Here is a 24,612-nt window from a genome sequence, read left to right as displayed (position 1 = left end):
GGCCCATGTGCTCATTCCTATGTTTGTAATTTGTGATTATGCAACTTAACATGACAGTCACCCCAGGCCATTCTGCATTTAAAGAGATGTGTTTACGGCCACATCCTGCCAAACAACCATAATACACTTAACCTCAGTTCAACCACTGCTTGAATGAACTTGCTAGGATCACACCACAATACAGATGCAAAACAAATATTAGGCCAAGGAACGTGATGTTCACATATGGAAAAAAGAGGGAAATCCTTATATAACGCCTCTTAGTCTCTAGGGCAGAATGTACATGAGTATTTAAATTCTAAAAGCTGGAAATCTAAATACAGAACATGGATAAAAATAACAAATTCTTAATTTTGGAAAAAGAAATGAATTCCTCTGAAGGGTGGAGTATGTTATCTCAGAAAGCAGCTCCAAGTAGGTGGCAGTAAAGGACGATGTTGCCTCTGGATCTATCCAAGCAAATTAGTAAGTCTAGAAACAGGAGAAAAAAATGAATCTGAGAACATTTTTTAAAGGTATTGTTCAGAGTAGATTACATTAGATTATTGCTTTGAATCCACATGCATTATCAATAGCAACCAAAAGTCACTACCACCCAGTCGCTTCCTGTGACTAATTCTTAGTGAACAAGTCCTCGCAGGATGGTGAGCCAATGCACTCATTAAGTCAATCACCAAATATGTGTTGGCCCAAAATATTTCCTTCAGAAAAAGGCTTATAAATTAAAAACTAGGAATGAGATAGTATGATAATGTGTTAACTGTGATTTATCATGTTTTCTGACTTCCTAATAAAATACAGACTTCAGCCTGTAAGGCCAAGAGTCCACCAAAAGATCTATTTCAACTGTTCAGCCACCATATTTCATACTTGAACAGGAGAGTCACACTAAGGAGACCGAGGAAGGGATAAGGAGCTAACACTCACCATCACTGGGCTCCGACTATGCACGTAGACCTCAGTTTCATTTTATCATTCAAGCAAGATGTAACACAAGAGTACACAAAGACTATATATGAAACTGTATCTCTGCTACAAGTCCATTTATAATGATCACTATTGAGAAATAACCACTCATGGCCCCTTAAATTAACACTCAATTATGCCTAGAATAAATTTATAAGAACGTGTATTTCAGTGTGTTTAAAAAAACTCGGAGGCTGCCTTCTGGTACTTTCATCAATAGAGACAGATCATTTTAATCTTTCATTTGTCATGAATAAACAAACCCTTCCGGAAATGTTCTCCTTATTATTCAAGGTAAGGGAAGTATTACTAGAATTCCATTTCGCAAGTCATCTAGACCACCACTGCCAAATGTTCTCGCAAGTATATCTTATTCACACTAATGTTTCTCAGGATTGATGGCTGATTAAGTATAAAGTGAACTATTTTACCAGTGAGGAAAAAGCATTATTTTACCAAGGTCACTGTTGGATAATAAATAGAATTCAAGATCACTTTCCCATTTAGTAGCCTTTTTCACTCCAAAACACCATTCCTACTATCAAATTCAATAAGCAAGCATTTGCCTTTATAATGTTACATTAATAGACTGCTTTTATTATACATACTTTCTACAAAATGGATACTCCAGAGCATGAACCATTTCTGTATATGTTAAATTATTACTGGTATTAAACAATAAAATATACAAATATAACTAATTTAGAAAGTAAACTGTGGTGTCATAGATACAAAGTACCATCTCTGATTCAGCGAAAATCCTGACATCAAAGCTGGAAGCAGGACTCTGAATCCTATATCCATAAATAACCTTGGACAAGTGAGTTGACCCCTCTGATTCTCCATTTCTATATGCTTTACCTGGAGAACACCACCACTTACTGAGAGAAAGAAGTGAGACCATGGATTGTAATAAGCTCTCAGGGCAGTACCCACATAAGTGAGTACTGGCCATTGTTGTTGCGTTGTTTTTACTGGAGGGCAAGTATGTATAATCACACCCCAAAGAGTTAAACTTAAGCAATACACATACTAGTCTTTAAAAGTCTATCCAAATAGTGAAATAAGAATACCACAAAATAAAACAAAATATACAAGAACATATGAAACGTTATCCAAGGTCTAGTGTATTTTACCATGATTTTTTTTTTTTTTAATAAATTCTTAGTTGTATTCTGACTTGAGTAGACAATGTCTAAGATTTCATACGTAAATCATTTACTACTTCACCTCCCGGTATCTTGAAAACAGAATAAATCTTTTAATAAGAATAAACTAATGTTTTAATAAGAGCTCAGAATTTTAATTAGCATTTTTTATAAAAGTAAAAAGTGGAAAACAGGCTAAATGTCCATCAACTTGAAAATGTATGAAAAAATATGCAGCTATGAAAAGAATGAGAGGGACTTATATATCCTAATATGGAATGATCTAAGACATGTCAAGTTTTTTTAAAAAACCATATAAAGAAAGACTCTATGTTAAGACAGCCGAAAAAATAACTTACGTTACATGCATACATATTTATGCACTTAAACGCATACACCAAGGATTCAAAGTATGTGACCAATAGTAACCTCTTGGTTTTACTCTGCATAATCCTGTTATTTGACTATTTCAGTGAGACTCTATTTATATATTACTTGTGTAATTTATGAACCCCCAGGAAAGCTAGCCAATAAATACACTAGGCTAAAATCAAGTAAAAATAAGTTTTAGACAGCACTTCATAGTTTACAAAAGGATTTTGCAATCCTTCAATAAAATCCTTTAACACATCATCTAATTTGATCCCCACAATAGCTTTCTAGAATTTAAGGTAGTATCCTTCCTTTACAAGTGAGAAAGACTCAAGTATTTATTAATCCACAGTAGTAAATGCAGAGCCAAAACGGAAACATGGTCTCCTGACTCTAAATTCAGTGTTGAATTTCCTTGTGCTACAGTCCCTCCATAAACTGAAATGCTGACATCTATACCGAGGCTCTCTAAACCGCTGTAATGCTTCCCTTCTCATGAAAATTCACAGTGTGGAGGTAAGGCATTAGAGTGGGAGTCATCCCGGGTTCCAGTCTTGACTACACCACCACTAAGCCTTCACAGTAAGTCAAACCTTCGACCATGATTCTTGTGGCCACACGTGAGACTTCAACAGTGATACTTTTAAAAAATACTAATACCCAGGCCTAACCTCCAGAGATAGGACTTAATTGGTCTAGGGCATTAGTACCTTTATTAAAAGCTCCCCTGGTTATTCTAAGGTGCAGCTTGGTTAAGACCAGAGCTTTAAGACTTAAATGTTATTATCTGATAAAAATAAAAGATATTAAAAATCACATGCTATGGGGCTTCCCTGGTGGTGCAGTGGTTAAGAATCTGCGTGCCAACGCAGAGGACACGGCTTCGAGCCCTGGTCCAGGAGGATCCCACATGCCGCGGAGCATCTAAGTCCATGCTCCACAACTGCTGAGCCTGCGCTACAGAGCCTGCGAGCCACAACTCCTGAAGCCCACACGCCTAGAGCCCGTGCTCCACAACAAGAGAAGCCACTGCAATGAGAAGCCCACGCACCGCAACGAAGAGTAGCCCCCTCCTGCTGCAACTAGAGAAAGCCCGCGCGCGGCAACGAAGACACAACACAGCCAAAAATAAATAAATTAAATAAATAAATAATAAAAATAAATAAAACAAAATAAAACTAGTGAATTAAAAATTCACATGCTACGTACTTCCCCAGAGTGAAATGAGGGATGAAAGTTATCATATATGGGAAAGCCTCATGTAAACAATAAAATGCCTTAACACATGTAACGGATTGCTATTTATTCCTTCCAACAGGTGGCACATCTTCTGTTTGTACCAGGCATGTGCTGGGATGGAGAGGAAAGGCATTCTCCTCAAGAAGCTGGGAAGCTGCCATGTCCTCAAATAACAGCCAAGCAGATGGTGTGGTGACCAGCCCAGCCTTGGGGTTATGAAGGTGTGTAGGGGTAATGGTGGGAAGAAGGCTTAGAAAGGGCAGTGCAGAGGAGACCCTTGAGCTAGATCTTGACATTCTAGACAGGGGGCACATCACACCCAGGCAAGTGATTCAGGATGGCCAGAGGTCCTCAGAGAGAGGTCTCAGGACCCTGGGAATCCTTGAGACCTTTCAGGGAATCTGTGAGGTTAAACTATTTTAATAATAATACTAAGACACATCACCACCAAAAAACTAGAAACAGGGCTTCCCTGGTGGCGCAGTGGTTGAGAAATCTGCCTGCCAATGCAGGGGACACGGGTTCGAGCCCTGGTCTGGGAGGGTCCCACATGCCGCGGAGCAACTAGGCCCGTGAGCCACAACTACTGAGCCTGCGCGTCTGGAGCCTGTGCTCCGCAACAAGAGAGAGGCCGCGATAGTGAGAGGCCCGCGCACCACGATGAGAGTGGCCCCCGCTTGCCGCAACTGGAGGAAAGCCCTCGCACAGAAACGAAGACCCAACACAGCCATAAATAAATAAATAAATAATAAATAATTTTAAAAAAAACTAGAAACAATTCAAATGTCTTCCAACTGTTAAATAGACAAACATATTCATCTGTTTGTCTATGGATGAATATAAATATTCATACATTGGAGTAAGATAGCCATTAAAGGGAACAAATTAGTGATACACACAACAGCATGGATGAATCTCAAATGCACTGTGTTAAATGAAAGAAGCCAGATTCCAAAAGGTTACAGACTGTACAATTCCATTTACATGACATCCGAGCAAAAGCAAAACCACAGAGCTAGAAAACAGGTCAGAGGGTGTTGAGGCTAGGGGTAGGGGAACATTTTGGGGTGATGGAAATGTTCTTTATCTTCATTGTGGTTACAGAGCCATGCGCATTTGTCAAAACCCAGAGAACTACACATTAAAAAGGGTGGACTACACTGTATATAAGTTATACCTCAATAAATTGAACTTTTAAAAATAATACCATGCTGCTGTTTGCCTTTTTCACTCTCATTCTCTCATAAGTGTTTTCCAGAAGATGCATGACCTGATGATGTCATCACTCTGCACGAAGGGAACGTAAGCTTGTATATTCTTGCATTTTAAACTTTTCTCCATTTTAATTTCGAATAAATAGTGATAGATATAATCAACAAAAGTTCCCTTGGGGCTTTAATAATGTTTAACAGCATAAAAGGTGTCTGAGACCAAAAGTTTGAGAACCACTGCCATAGGTAATAGGGAGGCCCTAAAGTTTTCAAGCAGAAAGTAATGGGATCCAACTTTACAAAGAATGGTGCAGGGAAATTAGTTAAGTTACTACAAAGGTCTGAGTAAGGCTGATCCCAGGATGCACTGGAAAGAAATTATGTCCACACATCATCTGTAGCTTGTTATAAATCCCAAGCCAGCTTCTCTCTACTGAGCTGCCTCTTTGTTGGTGTGTTAATGTTTTGCTAAATAATTCCTTTAACTAGTAATATAGTTAGGAAACTAAATCTGCACCAAGAGCCATCCTACAATGCATTACTAAGTGAGTTTTGCATTATTCACTCAATTGCCATTGTCCCTCTTCAAACGATGCCAACAACTTAAAGCTGAGTTTTACATATTTTAAACTTGAGAAGTAACCATCCTAAAGAGGTACAAAAATTAACTTAGAAGTGGTTCAATATCTCAAAATCAATTAGGAAAATTAGGCAACTGATTAAAAAGCCAATTTATTACTTCTCGGAAATGTACTTTCATTTGTAACCAGAAACACTATGGCAATCCCAACTCAGCACAATTTTTCCTATGCCATGTGGTTTTTTCGAATTTGGGTTGGGGGGGGGGTTGTGTGTTTGGTTTTGCTTTTGGTTTTGGTTTTGGTCTGCACAGTTCCCTTTCTTCCTAGAGAAAACTCATTTCTAAATACTAGCCCTATCCAAATTATTTTGAGTACAGATCTTTTTTCTGTAATCTTCTCATGCCCAGAACTCTTATAGTACTTTGGGATGCCACAGAGATAGAAAAATTAATCTTAAAACCATCCATGTCTTCAAGCTTTAAAACAGAAAACAGACAAACAGATGACAGACTGATCAATCAGTCACAGGCAGGAAGTAGTAGGTATCAGAAAGATGATTTCCTTCCCCTAAAAAAAACTTACAGTTTTATAAGCCATTTTGAATGAACATGTGCATGTGTTTCAATCGTCAACACATATTGCTTCTCTAATTGTTTTAAGTAGCCAGCCCACTGACACCTCTCAGGTCATCCCAAACAGGTGGAAACTTGTCTGGAGAATTCAATTTGCCACCTTTTAAAAAATTCACCTATACTTCCATTCATGTGAAAGGGGGTAGGGGAACCCCAAACTTCGGCCAAGGGAGCCGTGTATTACTAAGAGAAAGTAAAACTCGATCCTTACCTGAAAGTACAGTCCTTTTCATCTATCTCTTATACAAAAATCTTGGGAAATTAGTTTACAGTCAGTCCTACAGGAGATTCAAATTTGAAACTGAACCTATGGATTGAAAAGGGGAAATAATTAATGTGAACCACATGTATAATGAAGATAAAAACATCAATTTAATCAAAGACGAAATTTCCGTACACTTGTTAAAGCCAAATGGTTTCTGCAGGAAACCTGTTCTCTGTGACTCAAATCCAAAATGGAAAACGTGGGTGGTTCTTCCTGTCTTACCATTAAGAGTCAGCCAATTGGCTGCTGAAGTTTTCACACAACTTAAGCTCAAACGCTAGCCTCCCATCTGCTCTAATACTGTCATACCTTAGTTAAATGAAAGAGGCATAAAGGCTTTCTTCAGCCTCAACTCAGTCTTTAACGGGGTACCTTGGGCTTATTCTGTCTAGACCATGTTTGAGCACACTGCCAAGTTCTTCAAAACTTCAAATCCAGAAGATGTGAAAAATGAGAGCTAAATCACAAAATAATTCAGGGGCCGTAAAGCTATCTCTCACTTCAGAGCCATGATTTCTGAAAAATGACTCTCTTGGGTACTACGCTATAGTAGCTATTTGAGGAGCTGGGGCTCTGGCCTGGTTATCTTCACCATAGCTGCACTTCTTCACCGCTCACTATCTGCCAAGTCATGCCTGCCAACAGATACCATTCTTGAACTTCTAAACATATAACTCTGCCAGACTGGGATATGAATCCAGTAATTCTGTAGGGTATAGAAATACCCTCTCCACCCAGCACTAGTAAACTAGGTAGTGTGACACAGACCACTGAAACCACACACAACAGCACACCTTCAAGGTGATACTAGCATGGCAAGACAAGGACAAGGGCCTCCCGACCTTGACACCTGCAATCAAAGGAAAATCTGCAAACACCAGACAATAAAAATTCAGATAGACTCCAAGTTCCAGTTCCTTAAGATTGCAGGCCCAATTTGAAAGTTCCTCATGTCTTAGGAGGTGGTCTGAAAATTGCCAAGAGGCTCACAGAATCCACCCTGCTTAGCAGAGAAGAGCTTGCTATGAGCCACCAGTGACCATTCAGCAAGTTCTTGCATAATGATGCCTCTGGAGTCACATAGGAAAACCCACGGACCAGACTAAACCAATGGGCACTGACTCCCAAAGTATTCATCTTGAGGAAATTTTTGTGTGGAGACAATGAACAACTTGAAATATGCACACTCTTTGTACATTTAAATTTAGAAAATGTGTGTTTGGAGGCACTAAGCGTATTACGAGCAGATATAGATTCATAAGCTCTTAGAGCTGGAAGGGACCTCAATACTCCATTATCACTGTGAAACTCACTTCACCAATAAGATTAAATCACAGTCTCCTGACCACCAGTCTAGTGCTCTTCCTTTTACATCCTGCTCTCTGATTAGTTGTAGAAACAATATTTTGGAGCATATTAAAATCAAGTTATGACTGGAGGGACCACATAATAAGTATCTCATTTAACCATGTGTTACAAAAGAAACAATTAACATAAAAGGTCAAGAAGTAAAAACCTTCAGAGTATTCCCTGCTGGGGAAGGATAGGGTGGGGTTGATTGTCTTTCTCCATATAAGTATAGTCTAATTTTATGGTCAGGAAAAAATATGTACAAATTATATATACAAATCATCTCTCTCTCTTTTTTAAAACTGATCCCTTCCAAACCAGTATCTTTAGCAAAAAGATACCAATCATATCTTACTTCATTTACACAGAATGTTGAAATGACAAAAATAGCAACCCTATCTTCTCAAGTTGAGATTTAAAATATTTTCTAAATATTTTCACTGCACTATAATTAGTTTCCCCAATATATTTACCTTCAGAACAGATCAAGTAGAGCTATTTCCCTGTTGTAGTTTTCTTTAAAACTCTGATTTTTTTAACACTTCTAAGACAGTAATAACCTAAGGTGTTCTTTCATTCTGTTCATTTCCTCAAATTCCAAATGACGATTCCTCAAATAAGCACATTTTTGCAAAAAAAAAAAAAAAAAAAATGCCTACACACATAAAAAGAGGACATAAATAATTTGAATAAGATAAAATATCTGCATAAATTTTTGAAATTTTTAAGATAAAATATAAATCTCTAAACAAATTCATAATTGCTCCCTAGGTTACCTCCAAAGACAGGTTTATACACTCCTCTCCTATTAAGGATACTTCAGTGAAAATTTGTGACAAAAATTAGTATCAATTCTGCCATTCATTAGTTGTGTGATATTGGGCAAATCATTTAAGCTTTGGGCTTAAGCTTATATAAAAAGTCAGAATACTTGATTTCTAAGGTATTTTCTAGGTTTCTTAACATCTTCCTAATAAAGCATCATCTTTATTCCCCTTGAATTTCTAAAGTCAAATATCTCTTTAAATAATAAAAATGAGCATTTATAAACTACATTATGTCCTAGAACTTCCTAGGAGGCTACCACCAGCATAGCGAAGTGACAATTTCAGAACAGTCTAGACTTTATCTGCACGAAATGTAACTCCTTGTCTCGTGTTTCAGCTTTTCCAAAAAGGTTCAGAAATGTACTTTCACATCTGGATGACTCTACCAAAGCATCTTCCACTCTGCAGAGACTTCTAATTCCCTCCTCTTCCCTCCCCTATTGCCTCAGTACCCCAAGACTCTGAAACCTGCCCTTTTTTTTTTTTTTTGGCCTCAATGTTGAAAATGAAAACCTTTTAAGTCAATTACATTTAAAACCAGCTACTGTCCAAGTCTATATTTGAGAAGCTCTGTGTGCATTTTTATCATTTAGTTATCTAGATTCTAAAATCTAAAGAATTTGTTCCACTGATTCAAGCTGAAACTGTAATGATTTTTTTCATCTGAGTCCAAACTCCTTGTTTATTGCCAAATAAGCAAGGAGGTTCCAGAACACTGTATGTAACACAACTCACACACTTAAAACAATTTATTTTCTTTATATACCAACTGAAGATGTTGCCATCCCCAACGAGTTCACAAATAAAATAATCACTGGGATTGAGAATCTGTCATTTTACTAGTAGGAATCCTAAAGAGTAGCTGCTTTTGCCAAGTTCATTCATTCAACATATATATATTGAATACGTACTATGGACCAGGCACTATTTATTCTTCTTGCTGGGGATATACAAACAAACTGACAAAAGTCTGCCTTTGTGGAGCCTGTAGTCTAATGGAGAAGATACATAATAGGCAATAAACATAATATATAGACAAATTATATGGGATATACACATATAATATTAGAGGGGATCTGTGCTATTAAAAAGAAAAAGGCCAGGATGGAAGAATAAGGGGATTGAGGAATAAATGGAGGGAAGATGGGTTGCACTCTTAAACAGAATGGGTCAGGGTAAGACTCACTACAAAAACAGCTCTGAGCCAAGACTTGAAGGAGGTGAGAAGTGAACCAGATTTAATTTTCCTAGTAATTTTTACCTCGTACTTATTATGCATGTAATAACACATGCCTTAAGAGAAAAAGTTCTGTGTATGAGCAAACATATGAACAGCCCAGAAGAGTAAATAAAAGAGAGCCGTGTGTAAACCCCCTTCATTTTTGCAGCTTAGTCTACCAAGTGAAACTTACATCTTCAATTAGGCATGCTCATTGTGCGTTCCCCTCCACACCCACAAGGGCTGTTCTAACAAAATTCTTACTTCTATGATTCATACTCCTCAAAACTCAAGAAGAAATTTCCAAGTATTCATTTGACACATAAAAAAAGCACCAGTGTTATCCAACCAACAACCCCACTGAGATGGCCCAACTACAAGTCAGGACTTAAATCTCAGGATGGACACTCAAAAGGCACTGAGCTTTTCCCACTGTGGTGAAACCTCTGCTCTTCTAGGGTTTAATGGGAAAAGACTGGACTGTGAAATCAGGAGGCCTCCCCACCAACCAGCCCTGCAACCTTGAGCAAAGCACGTCACACGATTTTCTCAACTATAAAACTAGGGTTTGAACCAAATGATTTCTAAGTCCCTTCTAGGGATAAGTCCACTTCAGAAAAAAACTTTTGGTAAATGACTCTATATCAAAAAGTATAATACTTTTTGACATAGGGTTATAGGAAACCCTATATACCCTTTGTGATTCTGCTAACCCACCATCACAGATCCATACACTTTACTTTGTTCCTCTAGTAACAGTATCAATTCATATCGACCCATGCATAAAATCACCACTCTCCCTCTCTGATCAAAAGATCCACAAGAGGGCTTCCCTGGTGGCACAGTGGTTGAGAATCTGCCTGCCGATGCAGGGGACACGGGTTCGAGCCCTGGTCTGGGAAGATCCCACATGCCGCGGAGCAACTAGGCCCGTGAGCCACGACTACTGAGCCTGTGCGTCTGGAGCCTGTGTTCCGCAACAAGAGGCCGCGATAATGAGAGCCCCGCGCACTGTGATGAAGAGTCGCCCCCGCTTGCCACAAATAGAGAAAGCCCTCGCACAGAAACGAAGACCCAACACAGCCATAAATAAATAAATAAATAAATAAATAAATAAATAAATAAATAAATAAACTTAAAAAAAAAATCCACAAGAATGGGCCTTGACTAGCTCACCAAGGGCAAAAGAATGTGCAAAAAGATGATATTCTCGTCTCAACTTTATTATCTACATACTCTTATTAGACCAGACTAATATAGAAATTCTAAAGTAACACAAGCATGAAACTGCCAGAGTTTTAAATATTCTTTATGCACCACTACCCCCAATTTTTTAAAGTATGTTTTTAAATAGTAGGCTTCCTTAAAAGTTACCTGTAACCCATTAGTGTAGCTGCTATGACATTATTTCAAATAGGTGCTGTAGGGCTTCCCTGGTGGCGCAGTGGTTAAGAATCCGCCTGCCAATGCAGGGGACACGGGTTCAAGCCCTGGTCCAGGAAGACCCCACATGCTGCGGAGCAACTAAGCCCATGAGCCACAACTACTGAGCCTGCACTCTAGAGCCCGCGAGCCACAACTACTGAGCCCACGTGCCACAACTACTGAAGCCTGCGTGCCTAGAGCCCGTGCTCCGCAACAAGAGAAGCCACTGCAATAAGAAGCCACGTACCACAACAAAGAGTAGACCCCGCTCTCCACAACTAGAGAAAGCCTGCGTGCAGCAAAGAAGACCCAACACAGCCATAAATAAAATAAATAAATAAATGTATAAAAAAAATAGGTGCTGTAACGAGCAGCTGTTTATTCAGGAGGGCTGAAAATCCTTGGTCCATTCTCGCCACAGTTTAATTAAGAGTTCCCTGCTGTGTAAAGCCCACCTTCTCACTGGAGAATTTTAAAAAGCAAATAAACAAACCTCGGCTGGGAGCATTGTTTCCTGCCTTCCTCTGGGATATACTTACACCTGGACAAACGTCTCCTCCAGCAACAAAATACAGGGAGCAAAAGCAGGGCACTGCACATGATCCCTGCACACAGCACCACCAAAGGGGTGGGCAGACCACCTCTGGCCCAACCCACGGCTCCACCCCTACCCTCATCCCCCGACCCTCACCCCATTTAAGGAACCAGCCTGCCCTCCTTGGAGAGCGACCAAGGGAACCTGTTACTTGTTTCTGCTCCCTCACAACAAGAGTCCCAATAAAGCTTGCCTGAACTCTCATCTGTCCTCTTTTCAACTTCTACTGATTAAAGAGTCCAAGGACTCAAGTCAGTAACAGTACCACCAACCAGACACACCACACGGGACTCCTTCAGAATGGAGTCTCAGAGTTACGTGGGGAAAGAAGCAAGGTGGGTGGTAGGGTGTGCGGCACCCACTTTGCTCACAGACAAAAGCAGAGTGATCTTGGCTCTGGCTTCCCATCTAAAGCATCCTGACCCAAGCAAGGGCTGCAGCTCCTGGGAGGGCAGGTTCCACAGTGCGGTACTCATAGCCAACCACTCCCAGTCTCTTTCTTCGGCTCTCCTGATGATTTTCTGAGTTACCTAGCAGCCTTAATCAATCCCTTTCTGCTTACAATAACTAGAATAGATCTGAGTATCTGTAACTAAAAACCCTGACCAATTCATGTGTCACATATTCCTTTCATTATTTCCCCATACAAGAGCTAAGACTGAAAGACACGACTAATCCACAGAACATTCCACTGTAAGTCAAAAGTTCTTTGTTTTGAGCCAGGGCTCAAATCCACAATCAACACCTCCAACCTTTCCTTATATGTATTTTCTCCTAAATTTCATCACCTCTGCCACACAAGAAGAAGAAAATGATTTTTGCCTAACGAATTTTCTATCAATAAGGAGTCTGATGACAGTAACATGGCAAGGTAGAGAACAAGATACAATAAACATCACTTCCTATAGCAGCTCAAGTTTATGGAGAATCCTGTAGGGTTAGGTAGCACTTTGAGAACGTTTCCAAACTGTAGACAAGGTGATCTAATGCTGTGTTTGAATGCCAAAGCAATCAGCACTCTGTGCCAAGGCACAACTTAATTCACAAGGCGGCAATGAACTTTTCACTTACGTTCTCCCATCCCTCAGGGCAAGATAACCACGTTAAAACCACAGACACATCAGCGAACTAAAATATGACACTATTACCTAACGCCAAAAGCAGACTGGAAATGGTGAGAAATGATTATGCACGTTAAAATTCTCTTCTTGGTAGAAAGACATTACGTCCCATAAAATCAATTAGCAAAGAGGGGAAATGTAATCAGTTGTTATTAATACTGTTCTTTAAGATGGCCGCAGATCTCACAAAGGACATTCGATACCTTTGAATAATCAAATTACTCTGTATATCTGACGGCACAAAACCTTTCTCAGGTAATACTCAAAGGCAAAACTTTCATATAAAAGATCACTTACACACTTCCGAAGCCCATTAACGACACTGATACTATTCACAAGGCGTCTCAATGCTCTGCCAAATAGAAAGTGGCTATTGAATTCAAAGGAAAGCATGAGATTCGAGACAGCCTACTAAAGTTCGTGCCAACCTAGCTCTGGGGCATGGGCACAGAGGCTAGCTTCATCTCTGTTACTGCAGGACCACTTTCCCTCCCGCTGCCCCGAACTGCTTTCATCAAATACTTTACAGCTCACTTAGCTTTAACACTGGTGGTGGGAAGAATGGGAATACAGAAAAGTTAAAACATAACTCTACGATTCCCTAAGGACAGGCAAATCAATTTGCTTAAAAAAAAACTAGGAAACTTGGAGTTTGGCTACTTCAAAACAAAATCTTTGAAACAATCACTTCATAGAGCCTATCGGCAAAGAAGTTACTAAGATGAGTACCGAGCTTTACTATGATTACGCATGTGCCATATGCGTCCTTTGGATGCATCTGGTGTTCTTTTTTTTTTTTTTTTTTTTTTAAGAAATGAAGTCTTTCTGGGCTAGAAATGACACATGGCCTACTATGATGTTTTTTATGGTTTCTCATATTTAGACTCTAACTTCAGTCTATCTTACTGCAAGTTTAAGGACAGATATGATGCTCATTTATTAACAGTGTCAAAATCAAGGGATGCGTACATAATACCACAGGTCAGTGATTCCCAAAGCTGGTCTGCAAAACAATACCTGCATCTGTAGGTCCTCAGAGAAATGAGGAAAAAAGCTTGCTCATGAGTCTTACATAAAGCTAAATTTATCTCATTTAAAGGGTTGCCCTTTATTCTGAAATTATGTCCTTCCTATTCTTGTGGTATACAAATGGCCTTTCTTTACAAAACGCTAAAAAAAAAAAAAAAAAAAAAAGATCATAATTACATGTGTAAAATGCCAAAGTCTAGGTACCACTGCTCCAGATCTTCTTTGCCTTTCCCATCTCCAACATCCCAACTCCCCTCCTCCCAGCTGCTCAGGCAAAAAGTAAAAATAAATAAAACCTAATGGCATTCCCGACTCCTCTCTCACACCCCACTTCTAGACCATGAGCAAAACCTGTCAGCCTTACTCTTAAAATGTGTCCCTATTCATTCTCACCAGCATGAGGAAGACACAGATTGTTTCCATCACCCCCAAGAGGGATATCAAAATGGCCAATAAACACATGAAAAAGTTCTCAACTGCATTAGTCTTCAGGGAAATGCAAATTAAAGCCACAATAGAATACTTCTACACACCCACCAGAACAGCTCAAGTTAAATGGCAGGAAATACCACGTGTTGTCAAGAATGTGGAGCTCTCCTATGCTGCTGATGGGCATATAAACTTTGGAAAAACTGTTTCTCAGTATCTACTAAAGTGAATATACACATACCCCACGACCCAACAATTCTACTCCTAATTATATCCCCCATAGATGTCTTGACAAAAGACATATACGGGAATATTCATGGCAGCACGATTCACTAGCCAAAGACAGGAAACAACTGTGGTATCATCATACAATGGAATGCTCTGCAGCAACCAAAATAAATGAACTGCAAATACTTGTAAGACCATGGATGTGTCTCACAAACACAATGTTGAGTGAAAGAAGCCAGAAACAAAAGAATAGATTATGCATGATCACAGTAAAATCAAGCTCAGAAACTGGCCAAAAAAAAACTAAGCCATGGTGTTAGTAGTCAGTGGGTAGTGCTTTGACTGGGAAGGGGTAACCAGGCCTTCTGAGGGACCAGTAATATAATAGTCTGCTCTTAATCTGAGCATTGACTACACCAGTGTACTCACTTTGTAAAAATACATCTCACCATATACTTGTGCTTTCTGCCCTTTTCTGTATGCTTGTTATACTATGATATATAAAGTTTTTCTTTTAATCACCTTCCCAATAAGGCCTTCTCTAGCCTGACTTCTCTAAAATTTCTACCACTCCCCAATATTTCATATCCTTCTTCTTCTCTTACTTTTCTACTTTAGCACTTGTCAATATCTAACACACTATCTTACATAGTAGGTCTATTTTACAAGCATATCTTGTTTACTGTCTCTCTCCACTCATTAAACTACAAATTCCACAAGTGCAGGTATTTTGTCCATTTTGCTGGGTGCTGGGTCCCCAATGCCTAAAACAATGCCTGGCAGAGAACAGGCACTCAATAAACACTGATTTAATTAATTTATTAATGATACAGCCTTGCCCAACTTAATTATGTTTGTGGATTCATGCCACAAATTCTTGCAGTCATCATGGTATATTTAAGCAATAAGCCAGTTGCTGTTCTGGTTGTACATTTCTCAACCTGGTTTCGAGACCTCTCATCTCCTGGTCACCCTCTGGATGCTCAAGTTTTTCCCATTTCCAGATTAGGTTCCGGCCAGTTTGGAGTACAACAGAACACTCTGAACTCATAACATCTGTTTTTTTACAAATGAAGCATAAGGCTGGCATTAACTATTCTCTTATCATATCTACCCTGTGGGCTCAACTTATACTGAGTTTAGGGTCAAATAAAATTAACAAAGAAACTTAACTCTAATTTTTCTCCCTTCACATAAACATATAAATCAAGAAATATTCCCATCCTCTAGTGAGGTCTTGGTTTCTGATCCTAAATGTAGAAATTTTCTCGTATCTCTACCTCACTGTAAGATTTTTTTTTTTTTTTTTTTGGTATCTGCTTTCTCCCCAATACCAAAAGTAAAAAAAGAGATTGCATTGTATTCATTTGGCATAGATGTTATCAAAGTTATAAACAATGATTCTCTAAAAACTGCAAGCTCTTTCATCTACCTATCCATCACTGTAGGATTTTGCTCACCATTCCAAACCTCAAGTGCTTTTTAAAGCAGTGTTGCTTCTCAACCTTTTTTCGCTATCATTCCCAAAGGAGACTTTTCAGACATTTTTCTTAATCATTCTCCATGAAACTTTAATAACACAGATATACTGTATACGTCTATGTAGTTACACTGTATATATTTATATACTTATGTATATTGTGCTTGAAACATTAAAAGATAAAATTTCTACCCTCCTCCCAGCAATTTCACTTCTTTGAACACGCATACTTTAAAACCTTGATTCTGTCAACTACTACATTACCTTACCTTTCTAATTTTACTTCACAAGTAAATTTGTCAACAAGAAAACCATTTCAGTCAAAGATGAAAGTTGTAACTAACAGAAGTCAAGTACAGAGTCCAACAGCACCGGAGGAAAAGCTTCCCTCCCAGCTGATGCAAATCCACTAAATCTACCATTTTTTTTTTTTCATTTTCATATCAATTGGCAGAAATTATCTTTATTCCATTTTTTAAGTATACTTATTCAACGAGCTACAAACCCACCAAATACCCACTCAGTATTTTCCATCTTCTTCATAAGGACAGCATTTTGTTAAACTAAACACTCTGTTGAAAGCAAAAGACAGCAGTCCCTTGACTAATACCTATCGAACCTTCTTGAAATCTATTTTAAAAAGAAAACAAGATTAGCACAGAATGACCTGTTTTAGTCTGTCCTAAATCCCTCTAAAATCTGTTACTTTTCTTGGCCTTCTGGTCCAGGTAATCCCTACCTTCACTCTTCTAAGAATTTCCTGTTTCCCTAAGTTCAGATTAGTATTTTTGATTTTCCACATTATGTATTAGCAAATGTTTTAAATGCAAATCTGACCATTCTGCTTCCTGGACATTTAAAATCCTTCCAGAGCTCCTCCTACCTGTAAGATAAAGTCCCAACTCCTCAGCATGATACGCAAAGCTTTCCACTATGAAGCCAAACAGTGGCAACATCTTCCCACTTCTAGAAAGCTTTTTCATAATCATTTTACTCTGTAGAGTAGAAATGTTCTTACAACCAAGCCCCAGCACCGACCTGCCCTCCCCAACCTATCCACTTCCCCTTAGTCTGTGCAGATTTGAGAAGCAACACCACCTCCTCAAAGAAGTGTTCTTCCCCACTCTCCAACCTAGCGTCACAAAGCATTTCACAACCAGCTTTACAGGCACTCTGCCTACATCTGGCAATTACTTGCTTATCAGTCTGTTTCTCCCACAATTGAGCCCTTCAAAAAATATGCGCAAAATCTGCAGCAACATGGATGGACCTAGAGATTATCATACTAAATGAAGTAAGTCAGACAGAGAAAGACAAATATCGTATGACATAACTTATATGTGGAATCTAAAAAAATGATACAAATGAACTTATTTACAAAACAGAAACAGACTCACAGACATAAACAAACGTACGGTTACCAAAGGGGAAAGGGGGTGAAATTTTGGATTAACATATATACACTACTGTATATAACATAGATTAAACAAGAAGAACCTACTGTATAGCACAGGGAACTATATTCACTACCCTGTAATAACCTACAATGGAAAAGAATCTGAAAAAGAACATATATACAGGTAGGTATCTTTATCTACCTATCTAGCTAGCTAGCTAGCTAGAGAGATATGGCTGAATCACTTTGCTGTATACCTGAAACTAACACAACATTATAAATGAACTATACTTCAATAAAAACTTAATTTAAAAATATATATATGGGCAAAGAAATGCACTAAGAATACTTCCTTCAAGCTGATCATCTAAACTGTGAACCTGACACTAACCTCTGTGCCCCCAGCACCAGGAATGCCACGACCCTATGGGAACTGGAAGCCCAATATGTATTTTTGGAAGTACAGAAACCATAAACAAAATATAAAATAGATAAACAACAAGGACCTACTGCATAGCACAGGGAACTACACTCAATATCATGTAATAACCTACGTTAGAAAAGAATCTGAAAAAGAATACGTGTGTGTGTATGTGTATAACTGAATTACTTTGCTGTACACCTGAAACTAACACAACCTTGTAAATCAACTATACCTCAATAAAAAGTAGAATATATAGTTGTACATTCATATAATTGAAAACTATAGAGCAATGAAAATGAACTACAGCTACAAGTAACATATGGATAAATTTTACATGTTAAGCAAAAGAAACCCAGTACGTATGAAAACATGCTGTATGATGCCATTTGTACAAATTTCAAAAATATGTAAAAACCAATCTCTGGTGTTAGAAGTCAAAAGAGCAATTACCTTTGAGGAAGAAAGAGGGCTAGTGATTGCAAAGACGTATGAGAAGGCTTCTGGGGGTATGGTAATGCTCTCTTTCTTGACCCTGCATAGTGGTTACACACGTGTATTCATTTTCTGATAACTAATTGACCTGTATCTTTACGATCTGTGCATTTGATATGTATTCTACTTCTAAAAAGCTTTTTTAAATCATCGTGGTAATTTTAAAATTTTTCCTACAAGCCACAGGTCATCCTAGTTATAACCTTTCTAAAACACTTGTAGCCACTCAGCCTATTTTGTTTTCATGCTTATTATGTGCCCTTTTCTTTTATATACCGCTTAAAACCTGGCTTCCTATGAAAGTAAAAAGACAGACCATAGAATAGGAGAAAAATTTTGCAAATCATATATCTGAGAGAAGATGTGTGTCTAGAGTATATAAAGAACTCTTACAACTCATAATAAAAGGACAACTCAATTATAAAAATGGGCCGAGGATCTGAATAGACATTTCTCCAAAGAAGATATACAAATGACCAATAAAACATGAAAGATTCTCAACATCATGTCATTAAAGAAATGTAAATCAAATCCACAGTGAGATACCACTGCACACCCATTAGGATCACCAAAATAAAAAAGCCAAACAGTATAGAAACAAGTGTTGGCAAGGCTGTGGGCAAACTGGAACCTTCATACACTGCTGGTGGGAATGTAAAAGGGTACAGCTACTTTGGAAAACAGTCTGGCAATTCCTCAAAAGGTTAAACATAGAGTTACCATATGACCAGAAATTCCACTCCTAGGTATAGACCCAAAAGAAATGAAAACACATGTGCACACAAAAGCTTACACATGAACAGCAGCATTATTCTTAATACCCAGAAAGTGAAAACAACCCAAATGTCCATCAACTGATGGATAAACAAAGTGTTATATATCCATACAATGGAATATTACTCAGCAATAAAAATAAAGTACTGATTCATGCTACAATGTGGATGAACCTTGAAAATATTACGGTCAGTGAAAGAAGTCAGTCACAAAAGACCATATACTATATGATTCCATTTATATAAAATATGCAAAACAGGCAGATCTGTAGAAACAGGAAGTAGATTAGTGGTTGCTTAGGTCTGGGGGGATGGGAGGGGCGAGAGCTAAAGGGCATGAGGTTTCTTTTTTTTTTTTTTTTTTTAATTTTATAGCTACTTTTATTTTTATTTATTTATTTATTTTTGGCTGTGCTGGGTCTTCGGTTCGTGCGAGGGCTTTCTCTAGTTGCAGCAAGTGGGGGCCACTCTTCGTCGCGGTGCGGGGACCGCTCTTCATCGCGGTGCGCGGGCCTTTCACTATCGCGGCCCCTCCCGTTGCGGGGCACAGGCTCCAGACGCGCAGGCTCAGTAGTTGTGGCTCACGGGCTCAGCCGCTCCGTAGCATGTGGGATCTTCCCAGACCAGGGCTCGAACCCGTGTCCCCTGCATTAGCAGGCAGATTCTCAACCACTGCGCCACCAGGGAAGCCAGAGGTTTCTTTTTGAGGTGATGAAAATGTTCTAAAATTGTGGTGATGGTTGCACATAGCTGTGAATACACTAAAAACCATTGAACCATACACTTTAAATGGGCTAATTATATGATATGTGAATTATATATCAATAAAGCTGTTATTTTTTTTAAATCTGCCTTTTTCTGCAATGGCCTTTAACAGCTGTGCTGACTTCTTCAGAAGCGGGCCTCATTTTTCCTTATCAGCGGGATCTGAAATCCTACAATCACAACTTTTGTTTCTTGGAGCTCCCTACCTATCTGGATGGAGCCATACTCCTTTTTATAGTTCTGCCGGCCTTGGAGGTACACTATCTGTTCTCTGAACTTTGTGAAATCTCTTCCTAAAAATTCAGGCCAAAAGATTCTCTTCCATCATGGCAAAACCCCAAGACGAAATAGCCACTTTCACCCAAAGTTCTCGGTATGAATCAGTTAGTCACAATTTCCATCTTTTGCCTTCTAAGAAAAGAACTACCAATAAGTCAAGGACTTATCAGATGTCTCCATTTATAGGGTTGAGATTTCCACAAATATACAGATAGTTGAAACACACCATTTATAAACTATTTTATCCCTGTGCCAGCTTTGAACTTACACATATTTATTCAGGGATGCATTTCAGATTAGGTTCTGGGATTGCAAAATCAAAAATGACACAGCCCCAGCCTTCAAGGTTTAACTGAAGAAGCAAACACAGAAAAATAATTTTAAGATGTTTTGACAAAGCTCCCCCAGCTTCCCTCTATCCTGGCACTTAAAACTTGACTTGTAATTTTCTGTCACGCATCTATCAACCTGGCTCGTGCTCATGAAAACAGATCCTCCCTTTGAATCCCAAGGACTGAGAGTGCCCTGAACACAGGACAGTTTCAACCAACTGTTTGTTGATTGAACATGTGAATGAAGAAGCATGAGTATGCAAGGAGAACCAAATGTGTCCCACACAAGTTCCTGTCCTGCCCTCTTAACCTCAGCTCACTGTTACAAATCCCAGCCACACCTGGCTGAGGCTGGCAGGTAGCAAATTAAGCTGAGAAAATACCCAAGTTGATTCCTCCCTCTGTCCACTCCCCTTTCCTCCATCTGAGCTCTTAGCTTTCCTACCCCTAACCTCTCCTCACCTAATACCCAGGGGGAAATGTTCAGGATGACCTTTCAAAGACAACTACTGATGAGATGGGATTTTCCTGTGTAATGCAGATGAAATTGATTTTATAAATCCAAGAACCCACCCTTACTACCCAAGTGAAATGTATCTTTCCATCAGGGTCTTTAAAAATCGGAGGGAAAGATACTAGGAAAACTGAAAAGCTGGGAGGGCTTGTAAGAAGGAAGGACGGGGCTTCCCTGGTGGCGCAGTGGTTGAGAGTCTGCCTGCCAATGCAGGGGACACAGGTTCGAGTCCCGGTCTGGGAAGATCCCATATGCCGCGGAGCAACTAGGCCCGTGAGCCGCAATTACCGAGCCTGCGCGTCTGGAGCCTGTGCTCCGCAACAAGAGAGGCCGCGATAATGAGAGGCCCGCGCACCGCGATGAGGAGTGGCCCCCACTTGCCGCAACTAGAGAAAGCCCTCGCGCAGAAACAAAGACCCAACACACCCATAAATAATAAATAAATTAATTTAAAAAAAAAAAAGTAGAGGAATTTAAACAAAAACTCCTAAAGAAACTCAACATTTAAAAAAAAAAAAAAAAGAAGGAAGGACGGGTAACTGGCATCTCTTGGACATCTATTATGTGCCAGGCACTGTGCATGCTGCCACCCCACTGCCATCCTAAGCGCTCCCATCTATCGGTACTAAATCCCACCTCTGAGAAGGACGTTACATACACTGTCTCATCTCATCTTGACAATAACCTTGTGAGCTAAGCATCAGCACTGTCCCCTTTTTAAACAGTAAGAAAGAGGTTGAGAAATGACCTGAGGTCACACTGGTAGGATGGAACCCAGGTCTCCAGTGCCAAAGCCCGGATGCGCCACTGCCACTTACTATGAAACACTGTGTAACACAGACCGGCACCTTAGCCCCCGACTCCATCTTCTAAATCTCAACTACAAAAAATGAGGAAAATTCCTTCCTCAAACATTGGCGATGGAAATTAAATGGGACAATATATCAAAACAAGTGCTAGTACATAAATGACCCTGAAAAATAACACTGTTTCTTTCCTTGTTTCTCCTGCTATGAATTCTCCCAGACTTAAACCCTGGGCAAGCAGTGGACACAATGTAATTTGTATATCATCCCTCACATCCTGTCCTGGAGGGTAGGCTCTGCCTTACGCTGGTAGAATAGATAAGTGAAATCAGTGTCTGAGAAAAGCATCTGGGATGCCAACTACCACCCTACAAACCGTCAGAACCCACCACACTTGTTCCCGGAAACTATTCAGAGAGAAATCTACGGTCAAAGCAGCTCTGGTTTTGCTCCCAGTGCCTCCTTCCTGAGGAATCCCAAACACCCCTCCCTAAGGCTGCTATGCTCCGTGTCACAGCCCCAGCGATAGAAACGCTGCACTTTTCCCAGGGCCTCTCTTCCTTCTCCCCATCAAACTGCACCTGAAAGCCCTCTTTTACTGGACAGATCTCTCTGTTTTGCTTGTTTTTAGAAGCTATTTTTAAAAGACAGGGAACATGAAAACAATGGTGGTTATCCTTGGGTGATAGAATGGTGGATGACTTTTTTCTTCTTCAAACTTTCTTGTAGTTTCCCAATTTTCCACAAAGCCTTATGCAATGCTTTCATAATAAAAAAGAAAGACTATACATTGAAATGATTTCCTTAGTCTCCTGCTGGTCATTTTCTTTTATTCTTCCTGAGTTCCCCAACAAGCTGGCAGCATCTTGAGAACAGGACTGCTAAATTATCTGCACAACACTCAGCACAGGGGACTTCCCTGGTGGCGCAGTGGTTAAGAATCCGCCTGCCAATGCAGGGGACACGGGTTCGAGCCCTGGTCCGGGAAGATCCCACATGCCGGGGAGTAACTAAGCCCGTGTGCCTCAACTACTGAGCCCGTGCTCTAGAGCTCACGAGCTACAACTACTGAGCCTGCATGCCACAACTACTGAAGCCCACGCGCCTAGAGCCCATGCTCCACAACACGAGAAGCCACCGCAATGAGAAGCCCGTGCACTGCAACAAAGACCCAATGCAGCCAAAAATAAATAAATTTAAAAAAAAAAAACAAACACTCAGCACAGTATCTGATGCACAGCAGGTGCCTGGCACAAAACAGCTCAGTCAGTAGCTGTGGACTGAATGATGAATATTCGGGTAATATTTAGAAATGGACTTCATCGACTGATGGTGGGCAGACCAAGGTGTGAATGTGGCATGTCCTTAGGGGACTTGGATTATTGCAGTTGTGTATCATTATTTACAAGGTAGCTTTCAAACAGTCAATGCAGTTAAACATGAAAAGTCTGCAACCTGAAGACAAGGTGAACTACTCAAGGTGATTCACTGCTGCAGTGGTCAACCAAGACCAGGATGGTGACAGATGTAAGATCCTTGTGCATCTTGCTATGAATGAGGGCACCACAAACTGAGTTCATTAAATAACCTCGGGGCTCCGGGCCCTACTGAGAAGGCACATCTTGGCCCTGGTCAGCCACCAAAGTTCAACAACACACTTTATTATTTTTTTTTTTTTAGATAGAATTTACCTAATTTTTTTTAAGATTTTTTTTGATGTGGGCCATTTTTTTAAAGTCTTTATTGAATTTGTTACAATATTGCTTCTGTTTTTTGTTTTGGTTTGTTGGCCATGAGGCATGTGGGATCCCAGCTGCCCCACCAGGGATCGAACCCGCACCCCCTGCACTGGAAGGCAAAGTCCCAACCACTGGACCGCCAGGGAAGTCCCAACAACACACTTTAAAATTAACCTTTGTCCTTAAGATTAATAAGCCTAAATACTAAAGCACACTCTAGAGGGTTGATTTAACGTGAAAGAGAAGTCTCAAATATTTGGTTTGGAGGAATGACCTGAACACAAAGCTTAAAGAACGGTATGCTGGATTCAATAAACATACAAAGCCCACAACTCAATAGAAAAATCAGGGCAGTAAAAATGTTCCCCCTTTTCACCATGACCTAAGTTAACTAATTAACTTTTACTAGTGACTTCAATTCTGTTTGATCAATTGAATGTGTGTTTCCTAGAAGCACACTTGATTGCCAGGACTGATCTTAACACCTGTTTTTTGTATTTGCAATTAACTTCAGTTCCATTAACCTCTCTTTAAAAATCCATGTATTTCTAACATGCCTCCGACCTCTTAAAAGACACTTATTCAAAACAGTGCAGATGCTGACGTGATGACAGCACAATAATTTTAGGGCAACAGGCAGAATCAATGACAAGATGATAACTTCACAGCAGAATTCATGCTGCAAGATGAGAAAGTAAGCATTTCACCCAGAAAATACATTTCTCACGTTTTTTGGTCATGCCTTCAGTTGGGAAGTAAAATGAAAGTGTTCTTACTAGAAGAAAAAAATTCTGTGGTTATTCCAAACTCTGTGCAGATTTCTATTTATTTCACCACAATTATAAATATTTACATTTCCTCTAGCTATTTGTACTAGACATAGTAGGAACCCTGAGCCTGGAACTTCTCTGGCAGGTGGGAGTCCCTCGTGAGGTTGTTTCCCACATCTCAGAAAACTGACCAAAGAGAACATTC

The 24,612-nt window shown here is 39.6% G+C and overlaps 1 protein-coding gene across 7 annotated transcripts in view; it reads right to left on the bottom strand.

Annotated features, from left to right (window-relative positions):
* SIPA1L1 (signal induced proliferation associated 1 like 1) overlaps window positions 1-24,612 on the bottom strand; it is a 375,846-nt gene that overhangs the window by 333,426 nt on the left and 17,808 nt on the right. For 5 of the 7 annotated variants that reach the window (XM_036842740.1, XM_036842742.1, XM_036842745.1 and 2 more), the window contains one exon: window positions 6,361-6,456. The exons of the other annotated variants lie outside the window; for them this stretch is intronic. The gene's annotated coding sequence lies outside the window, so the exon portion shown is untranslated. The remainder of the gene's footprint in view (window positions 1-6,360; window positions 6,457-24,612) is intronic. 7 annotated transcript variants of the gene reach the window in all.

The sequence above is a fragment of the Balaenoptera musculus genome, chromosome 2, assembly GCF_009873245.2.
Source record: "Balaenoptera musculus isolate JJ_BM4_2016_0621 chromosome 2, mBalMus1.pri.v3, whole genome shotgun sequence".
Lineage (NCBI taxonomy): Eukaryota > Metazoa > Chordata > Mammalia > Artiodactyla > Balaenopteridae > Balaenoptera > Balaenoptera musculus.
The sequence above is the reverse complement of the archived record's forward strand: the minus strand, read 5'-3'. Positions and strand labels throughout refer to the sequence as shown.